This window comes from Sorex araneus, chromosome 5, assembly GCF_027595985.1.
Source record: "Sorex araneus isolate mSorAra2 chromosome 5, mSorAra2.pri, whole genome shotgun sequence".
In the NCBI taxonomy this organism is placed as follows: Eukaryota; Metazoa; Chordata; class Mammalia; order Eulipotyphla; family Soricidae; genus Sorex; species Sorex araneus.
In genome coordinates, this window is record NC_073306.1 from 81,019,409 (window position 1) to 81,029,109 (window position 9,701).

Genomic DNA, 9,701 nt, shown 5'->3' on the forward strand with positions numbered 1-9,701 from the left:
GTTGGACCATGTTTTACTTTAGTTTATTTTTCATTTGTCACCTGTTTGGGGTGTTTTGGGGTCACACCCAATGGCAGGGGTGGGGGTCATCTACTCCTGCCTCTATGCTCAGGCACCATGCAGTGCCAGGGATAGAACTGGGATTGAGTGCTTGCAAGTTAGTGCCTTAACTCCTGGACTGTTTTTCCAGCCCCATATCTTGCCTGTTTGTATTTGTATTTCACAGTGGAAAATGTAAAAGCTGAGTGCAGACAGCAAGGCCACTGGCTAAGTGAGAACACAGATTTCTCCCTTAGTTTTCAGCTGCCCTGGGTCACTACCTCTTGCCTCTTTTACTTTGTGTCCCCTCCTTGCTGCATTCCTCTTTGAGGGCTTCCTGGAGTCTATTTCTCATGGTCCTGGAAACTGGCCTCTATCTCTTCAGACTCAAACCTGGGGCATCCCACATGTCCACCTGGTAAATTTCTTCCTGAGACGCATCAGTGTCTTCGAACCCCACTGCTCTAAGGATCTTTTGTGGACATCCTCATTCTGCTTCTGTCTTCAAGGGAATCACCTATCCCAGCCACCACCTCAGCCATCTCAGGTGACCATGAGCAACTTAATTTGTGTTGCTGAAATCTGAATTCTGACCCTACTCCCAGAAGCTCAGCCATGTGCGCCTCAGAGGGAAGACCTCTCAGAACTTCCTCATCTGAGCTCTGCATCTCTGCCTCCCCTTCCTTCCCTCACGTGCTCTCTCAGGTGTTCACGGAGTTACTAATTTAAAATGATAACTAAGAAATTAATCCTAAACTACAAGTGAGACTCTCAGAGTATTTTGTATTATTTTTTAACTATTAAAACTATACAAGCTTGTAAAAACTACACAACACAAAGCTGTGTGTGTAATTAGGGGCCAGAACCATTTCACAATGGGTAGAGCACTTGCCTTGTATGTGGCCGGCTCAGATTTGATTTTCAGCATCCCATGTGGTCCCCACCAACAGTAATTCCTGAGTGCAGAACTAGGAGCATCCCCTGAGCACCACTGGGTGTGGCCCCAAAACAAAAGAAGTTGTGTATATAATTCACTCTATCACTGTCATCCAATTGTTCATCAATTTGCTCAAATTAGTACCAGTAAGTAATTTGTGCCTGTAGCGTGCTAGTGTGGCCCAGTGGCATCTGCTCACTCCAGGAACATGAAGAGCACGTTGTTATTGTTGTTGGCATATCAAATACATCACGGGTAGCTTGCCAGGCTCTGCCATGGGAGGGGGGTTGGGGGGGAGAGAGAGAATTAAAAAATAAATAAATAATGCAGATAAAAATAAAGAGGTCATGCAGCCTCAAATGAGGCCACACGCTATAGGAAAAATTGTGTCGCTCTCTTCCAGGAGCTTTGTTATATAGTCTCTGGATCTTGGCCATTGATGAGATTACATGGCAGGGGCGGCGGAGGGGGGGGGGCGCAGATTGTGGGAGTGACTGCCAAGCTACTGGAAAACTGGGGATCTGGGTGGAGAAGGCCTAGTCCCGATCCAAGCAGGCTTGGAGATCTCAGCCACGGGTCCCGCATACTTGGGTTCCTCTGTCAGTTCCTTCATGGGTGAGGCTTGTCCAAGGGTGTGTATGGAGAGTGGCCTTGAGCATAGGCTGCAACTGGGTTCTGGGGGTTTTCGACTGCTGGGGCTCTGCTTGGGGCTGGGAGGGAAACTGAACCCAGCCCATGGGAGCGGGGGGAGGCCTTCCTGACCCTCCCACCCCCGGGAAGACAGCCTGGCTCGGGGGCAGGAGATTCTGTGTTACTCTCTTTCGAGAGCTTTTTTTTTTTTTTAAAGAAATATTTTATTGAACCACCGTGAAAAAAAGAAAAAAAATACAAAGCTTTCAGGTTTAAGTCACAGTCAAATACTGATTAAACCCCCATCCCTTCACCAGTGCACCCGTTCCACCACCAAGAACCCCAATACACCCCCCTCCCACCCCACCCCCCATCTAAGTAGCTAATGATATTCCCATTATTCTCTATATACCTTGAGTACATTACATATTTCCATACAGAACTCACTATTATTGATTGGAAATTTTCCCCAACAATCAGGCCTGCTGAATAGGCATCATCTAATAATTTCTCTTCATTGCTGAGAGTGAAGACTTTGAGTCCGCGCGGCCGCAATAGCGGCCACGCGGTTTTGGGTTTCTAATATTTTAGCTCAGTTCACAGTCAAAATGGATGGCTGCAAGAATCTGCTCTGGTGCCAAAATGGGTTAGGAGACCTCAGGATCACAGTCTATAGGCACGGAGGGTCTGCTTCTCGTGCCAAGGCTCCGGTTCATCTCTGGGCGGAAGGCGTGCCGGGAACGACCCCCCCTCCCAGGACCACCTACAGGCTACGTCACTAAAGAAAGTCCTACCTCCTGGTTGAGGGGTCTTAGAGGGTGGCTTCGAGAGCTTTGTTTTACAGTCTCTGGATCTTTGCCATTGATGAGATTACAGATAACGTGATTTTTGTAAACCACAGGTTCTTTGAGCTTAAAATTTTAACATCTAATAATGTTTCCAAGATTAAATTACTACTCTTTTGTATGATAATATGCTTTCAGGTGCAAATTTTTAAAAATTTAATTTGGGACCTGGGAGAGAGTTTAAAGGGATGGAGCACATTCCTGGCACTGCTTGGTCCCCAGAGTACCAACCAAGTATTACTGGGAATGGCCCTGGAAACACCTGAGCACTGCTTGGGAGACAGTCCCCCTAAAAAAAAAAAATTAAGGGGCTGGGGCAATAGCACAGCAGATAGGGCGTTTGCCTTGCACTCGGCCAACCTGGGTTCGATTCCCAGTATCCCATATGGTCCCGTGAGCACAGCCAGGGGTGGTTCCTGAGTGCAGAGCCAGGAGTGGCCACTGTGCATCCCCAGGTGTGACCCAAAAAGAAAAAAAATAAAATAAAACAGGAAATCCAGTTCAGACTACTTTTGCAATAATGGCTTAACATATTATCTTAATAAGTTTACTCTAAAACATAAAAAACAACCCTTTTTAAGCCACTGTTTTGTTTTGGGGGCCATCCCGATGAGGGCCTAGGGATCACTCTTGGTGGGGTTCTGGTCACCATGTGGGATGCCAGGGATTGAATTCAGGTCAGCAGTATGTAAATGCATCACCAGTGTTTATCTCTGACCCCTAAGACAAATATTTTAAGTTTATCTTAAGGTTTTGTGAGTCGGGAGTTAATACATTGACACCAGTGCTGCAATTTGTGTTAATTAAACCATATTCATTGGGTGGGGCTGGCACAATAACTCGCAGGTAGGGCACTTGTCTTACATGTAGCTGACTCAGGCTCAATCCCAGGTACCACATGTGGTCCCCAGAGCCTCACCAGGAGTGTCCCCTGAGTACAGAGCCAGAAGTAAGCCCTCAGGACTACCAGATATGCAAAAAAAAACAAAAAATAACTCACATTCACATGTGAGCCACCCATGGTGTGTGCCAGCCTCAGTGTGCTGAAGCCTCTGGCTCAGAGGCTGATGATGCAGTTAAGTGGATGCCAGTGCCATATGTGGGCCCCTCTTGGAGGAAGAGGCCCTTCGAAGCATACTCTGTGGTTCTTGGCATGATAGCTGCTCACGGACCATCAAACTCACTTTCTCATGAGAGATCTGTTGGTTCCTTGGCACTTGGGTACCTGCAGACTACATCTCACAACTGGGCTTGTGGCTTCACTCAGACAATGACAGAGGACATCCATGATGACAGCCAGTCTCTTTCTCCACTCAGAAGTGGCATCTCATCACTTTGCAGTCCCAGAGCTTACTAGGTCGAGCTCATAATTAGAGTGAAAATTATGCTCTTAGAGAAAAGCATAATTAACAGGAGGCAGAGATAATTGAGAACCAGAATGTCTTTTACAAGTGGCAGAACTGTTCTGTGACTTCCTGCCTTATGTCTAACATATTACACTAACCCAGTGAACATAGTGTATCACTGCGTCTTAGATGGTCGGGGTGACTGAGAACTTCTGAACTATCCACAGTGAAAACAGAGGGATGCTCCTGAGCTAACACGGTCATTCTGGCAAGGAATGGGGGAGAGAAAGGATTTTTCTATTGAATCAGACCCACGGAAGCCTATTTTGTGGGCAGACTGGGTCCTACCCAAGCCACTATTGCTACATATTGGGCAGTTGTCTATTGAGAAGGTGACAAAATTTTCCCAAAAGCTGGTTTAAAAAAAAAAAAAAGCTAGGTGTTTTGTTCTGATTGTTCTTTTTTACTTCACAGATATAATCCACAAAGACAGAAGATTACCTTGCAGTCACCATTTCTGGTGAATATGCTGGCCACAGTGACAGTCTGGACAGCTCTGTCCCAAGAAAGACCTTCACCTAATATTTTAAGCACCTGTAACCTGTCTCTGATGGTACGGCAATTCTCTCAGAGGAGAACCATTACTCCAATGAAAATAATCTTTACATCTCTACTATAAGATGTAGTATTGTATTTATTTGAAAAAATTTGAAGTCTTAATGTGATGAATATTCAAGAAAATTGACTTTTTTTCTAAGTGAATTCAATACTAAACATTTTACAAAAAAAAATAATAACTTTCTGAGAAATTTACATTTGTGCCTCATAGTCTTAATTCTGATTTCAGGAAAGGTTTATTGGGTACAGTCCTTCCGGGCGGGCCTCTCGGACATGTGTGTCCCAGCCACCCAACACAGCTTCACTGCACGATTCACATTCACAGCAGCGGCTCGGGGCAGCTCTCGAGTGGAGACAGTGCGGAATTGGGGTTCTCTGTTCACAAATATGATCAAGCTGAGGAAGGAAGCAGGGACACAGGCCCTCGCCCCGATCCTCAGACAGGTGGAAGGGGAGGCGGGCGTGGGGCGGCCCGAAGGGCTGGACTCAGCCCCTTCACCTGCCCCTGGTGCCCACTCGTCCCACTGCACTCGAGAGGGGCTGGCGGGAGAGCCTCGGCTCCCACTCGCTCTTGGCCGAGATGTTACTGAGCCCGCCCGAGAAATCGGTGATTAACAGGATTTCGTGATTTTGTGATCGTGATTCATGAGTCTTAATTCTAGATTCTTAAGAGTTAGGTCAATCTAAAAAAGCTCCTTGGAAGTCTGGCAATTACTCTTTGAAAGAAGCTCATTTTGCTTTTTTAAAAAAGGGTTCTTAACAAAATGATTAAATTCACACATACATAAAGAAGTATTCCAGAACTTTAGACTCAAGAAATTTTTTAATGTAATCTAAAATTTATATTCCTTTCTCAAAATGTTTATCAAATATTCAAGTTAGCCAGTCCTCCAGAGCGGTCAAGGGCCTCAGCCAATCTGAGTAGCTTGCTAGAAGCCCAGGAAGCAGAACGAAATTAGATCTGCACTCTTGAACACTGGAGAGAGTGACATAGCTGAGAACCCAGCTGGGGAATGGAGCCAGAGGGCAGCCTGATGGAATAGGAAGTTCAGCAGGCAGGAATCTTGTAAGTTCAACAGAGTTATAGGCTACCATATCAAAATACAAAAACCAAGTCTTTTTAGAGCTAAGAAAAATTCAAAATTAAGAATTCCACCCAAGGGCTGGTGGTATAGCAGAAAGGGCATTTGCCTTGCACACGGCCGACCCAGGTTCAATCCCCAGCATCCCATATGGTCTCCAAGCACCTCCAGGAGTAATTCCTGAGTGCAGAGCCAGGAGTAACCTCAGAGCATCACTTGGGTGTAACCCAAAAAGAAAAAAAAAAAGAATTCCACCCAGAACCAGGGAGATGAGTACTAGGGTTCAAACTGCATGCAAACATTGCTGGCTTAGAGGCAAAGTTCTCAGATAAGAATCCAAAAGCACAATCCTTAAGTAGTTGTACTTCATCAAAATGTACAACTTTTGCACAATAAAAAAAAAAAACTAAAACATAAAAAGACAAACTAAGGGGCCGGAGCGATAGCACAGCGGGTAGGGCGTTTGCCTTGCATGCGGCCGACCCGGGTTCAATCCCCGGCATCCCATATGGTCCCTCAAGCACCGCCAGGAGTAATTCCTGAGTGCAAAGCCAGGAGTAACCCCTGAGCATCGCTGGGTATGACCCAAAAAGCAAAAAAAAAAAAAAACAAAACAAAAAAAACTAATGCTGGGAGAAAATATTTTCAAATGATATTTCATTTTTAAAAACTTCTATCCAGGATACTAAATTCTTTTTTAATATTAGACACCATGATTTACAACACTGTTATAATTTTATGTTGTTTTAGCACCACACTCAGCACCAGAGTTTCAGTGTCCCTCCACCAGTATTTCAAGCCCCCTCCCACCTATATTCCCCACTCCCCTTCAGTAAACTCAATTCTGTAGGCCAGTTCTCAGGGTCTGTTTGCCACTGGCCACTTGTTATTTCCTTACTATATTTCTTTATATTCCACATATGAGACCTTGTTCTGTATCCCTCCCTCTCCCTCTGACTCCACTCCGCACACTCTCCTCTAGTTGCAGCTGCATAACAGCAGCTACATGATTCCATCTTATTGCTGAGCAACGTTCAGTTTTATGTACACACCACATTTTCTTTATCCATACATCTATTCTTGTGCATGAGTTATTTCCAGATCTTGGCTAAGGAATTCTCAAAACTTAAAAGTAAAACTTAAAACTCAATGGTAGAAGGGCCAGAGAGATAAGTTTAACAGGATGCTCTAATGCTTTGCCTGCCAGAGGCCCTGCCTTCATCCATAGCACCAAGTGGTCCCTGGAGCCCAGAGCCAGGAGTGGCCATCAGGTGTAGCCCCGAAAGTTAAAATTATAGCAAAGAAGATAAACATTTAAATGGTTTAGCCTATGAAAGGATGGTCATTAGAGAAATGCAAGTTCAGACCAAAATTAGATTATCACTTCATGCCCACCACTAAAACTGTAATTTAAAAAAGACAAAAATAAGTGCAGTTGAGGATATAAAGAAACACGCTAATACAGTGCTGGTAGGAAAAATAAATGTTCTGATCACTTTACAGAAGTCTAATCATTTCTTTAAAAGTTAAACATGGAACCAGGGATTTAGCTCACCAATAGAACTCACACACACACACACACACACACACACACACACACACAGAGGGAGAAGCTATTCTATCCCACTTCCCCACCCCCAGTGCCTGAAGCCACCTCTTTAGTCATCCCCCACACTCTGCAGTCAAAAGTCTTCAGGTGATGAGCCAGCAGATCACTGCAGAAGCAAAGAAAGCCACTGGAGTGATGCGTGAAAAAGGCCACAACCACCATAGCCACCAGGGCAAAACAGGCTCAGCACCTCTTGTGGGTACTGCGTCCGCCAACTACATATAACCACCAGGTATATGAGTTTGAGGGGATTGAAGGAAAATTCAGTCCAGCTCAAAATTTATTTCAGCTGGATCGTCTTTTCTAAGTACCTTTACTGGGCCTGGGAGTCAGTACAGTGCCCAGGGCACACGTACCTAGCATGCCCCTGACCCAGGCTCTGCCCCCCTGCACTGATGGACCCCTGGGCGTCTAGGTGCAACCTTGGAGGCCCCCAGCATCCATAGGCTCTTGCATTGAACCTCCTTTCATTGAACCTGGTTGGCCAAGAATTGCTCAGGGGACTTATGGGCTCCTGAGCATTGCTTGGGAGAAAGAAGCAAGGGAGGGCAAAGAAGAAGAATGTCATTTTCCAATACAAGGAACTAAAGTTCCAAGGCTAGAAAGGAAAAAATGTGAAGTCGGCCTAGAGCCTCTGAAAGGTCCAGAAAGTAATCAAGCACTCAAAAGAACAAAACGGTGGTGGGTGATGGGAGGGAACTTGGGAACACTGGTGCTGGGAAATGGACACTAGTGGAGGGATGGGTGTTGGAACACTGTATGACTGAAATATAATCATGAACAGCTTTGTAAGGATTTATCTAACAGTGATTCAATTAAAAAAATTTTTTTTAAAGGTAAAAGAAAAAAATACCATAAAATAAGAATAAAATTTTCGCCTGGCCAAAAAAGAACAAAACAACAGTGGCATGTCAAAGAGACACAGGCACCCACCTGAAAATACTAATGGCCAATGCAGGAACAGCTCCAGCAGCAACATTAATATAGTACTGGATTCTAATCCAAAGTACAAAACATACTTAGATCCATAATGATATAAATCATTGAATGAACAAGGTTCAAAAACAAGTTGTCCTTACAGAAGAGTTCCACTTGCTATGGCGAGCCTTCCACAGGGCCCAAAGGGGAACTGTCCCTATATCACAGACCAACGAGGGGGCTGGCCTTGAATCCCTGTAGCAAGAACCACTTTGGTACCAGTCTTAATTTCCAGATGCAGTGATGCAAGTGATGCATCAAAAAAGGGAGAATGAGGGCAGCTATCAATTAAGCCTGCAGGGGACCTGGGGCATGCTCTTCCCGGCAGCCACTGCTGCCATGGGAACCACTGCCTATGCCACTGTCACTGTCTAGGAAAACTGGCCAGCAAACTGGGCCAAAGTGTGTTGCTGTCCCCAAAGCTCTCCTCAAGCTTGGCGCTGACCCTGGGGACCACATCAAGGTGCCTCCCACAAGACTCACCTGTTAGTCAGCAAGCCCGGACCTGACCTCCACAGTGGCAGTCTGTGTTCATCTGTTGTGGTCACTCCTGTGTCTCCTCACTGTGGACTCTGCCAGCCCTGTGACAAGAAAGCTCCCTCAGCACCCAATTGTGGGGACGTCCGGGAATTCAGCTCTGTCTTCCGAGAGCCCCTGTGGAAAGTGGTGGCTGCTTTCTACTTCGTAGAGGCCCAGAAGAGACCGCCACTATTGAGGAGGCTGTGACCAAGAGTAACTTCAAGGTGAACAAACTGCTTCAGCTGCTGCATTTTCTTCTCCTTAGCCTAAGGTCACATTGGCTCTCAGTGCCTGTCAGCAGTTCCTTACCCAGACAGGGTGGCCGCCCACAGCCTCCACACGTCCATCCACACTGCTCTCCCGTAGACTGAATGTCTTGTTTGTTTGTTTGTTTGTTTGTTTTTCTTTTTGGGTCACACCTGGCAATGCACAGGGGTTACTCCTGTCTTTGCACTCAGGAATTACTCCTGGCGGTGATCAGGAGACCTATGGGATGCTGGGAATCGAACCCGGGTCGGCCACATGCAAGGCAAACACTGTGGCTCCAGCCCCGTGCTCTCCAATAGACTGAGAGAAAATAGAAATAACAGGTCCTAGAGATAGAGGGGGAAAGGGCCTTCCACACAACTGAACCAGCTTCTATCCCGAGCACTGCCGGGAATGAGCCTTGAGCACAGCTGAGTGTGACCCAAAACCGGACAAAAAACAAATGAGAAGAATGTGACTCATTTTATGGAGAAAGATCTGTTCCTTAATATTTCCTCTGCTTTTCTGTGGGTTTGTACGGTATGCCAAACTACAGCTTAGCCCAACTGACTCTTGTTTTGTTTTGTTTTGCTTTTTGGGTCACACCTGGTGATCCACAGGCATTACTCCTGGCTCTGCACTCAGGAATTACTCCTGGCAGTGCTCAGGGGACCATATGGGATGCTGGGAATCGAACGTGGGTCAGCTGCGTGCAAGGCAAACGCCCTACCCGCTGTGCTATTGCTCCAGCCCCCCAACTGAATCTTGAAGGTCACTGTGAGACCTCACTGTGAGATCCCTAGAAACACAGCCACCAACTGACCCACCGACCCTGTCCCTGACCCACTGTCC

General features: G+C 46.1%; 1 protein-coding gene across 2 annotated transcripts in view; it reads left to right on the forward strand.

The window, feature by feature from the left end:
* RPAP2 (RNA polymerase II associated protein 2) overlaps positions 1-7,093 on the forward strand; it is a 76,569-nt gene extending 69,476 nt beyond the window's left edge. The window contains exon 13 of one of the 2 annotated variants that reach the window (XM_055140460.1): positions 4,272-7,093. The gene's annotated coding sequence lies outside the window, so the exon portion shown is untranslated. Of the gene's footprint in view, positions 1-424; positions 568-4,271 lie in introns of those variants that run through there. The other variant, XM_055140461.1, reaches the window with a different exon arrangement.
* The last annotated feature ends 2,608 nt before the right edge of the window (positions 7,094-9,701 follow it).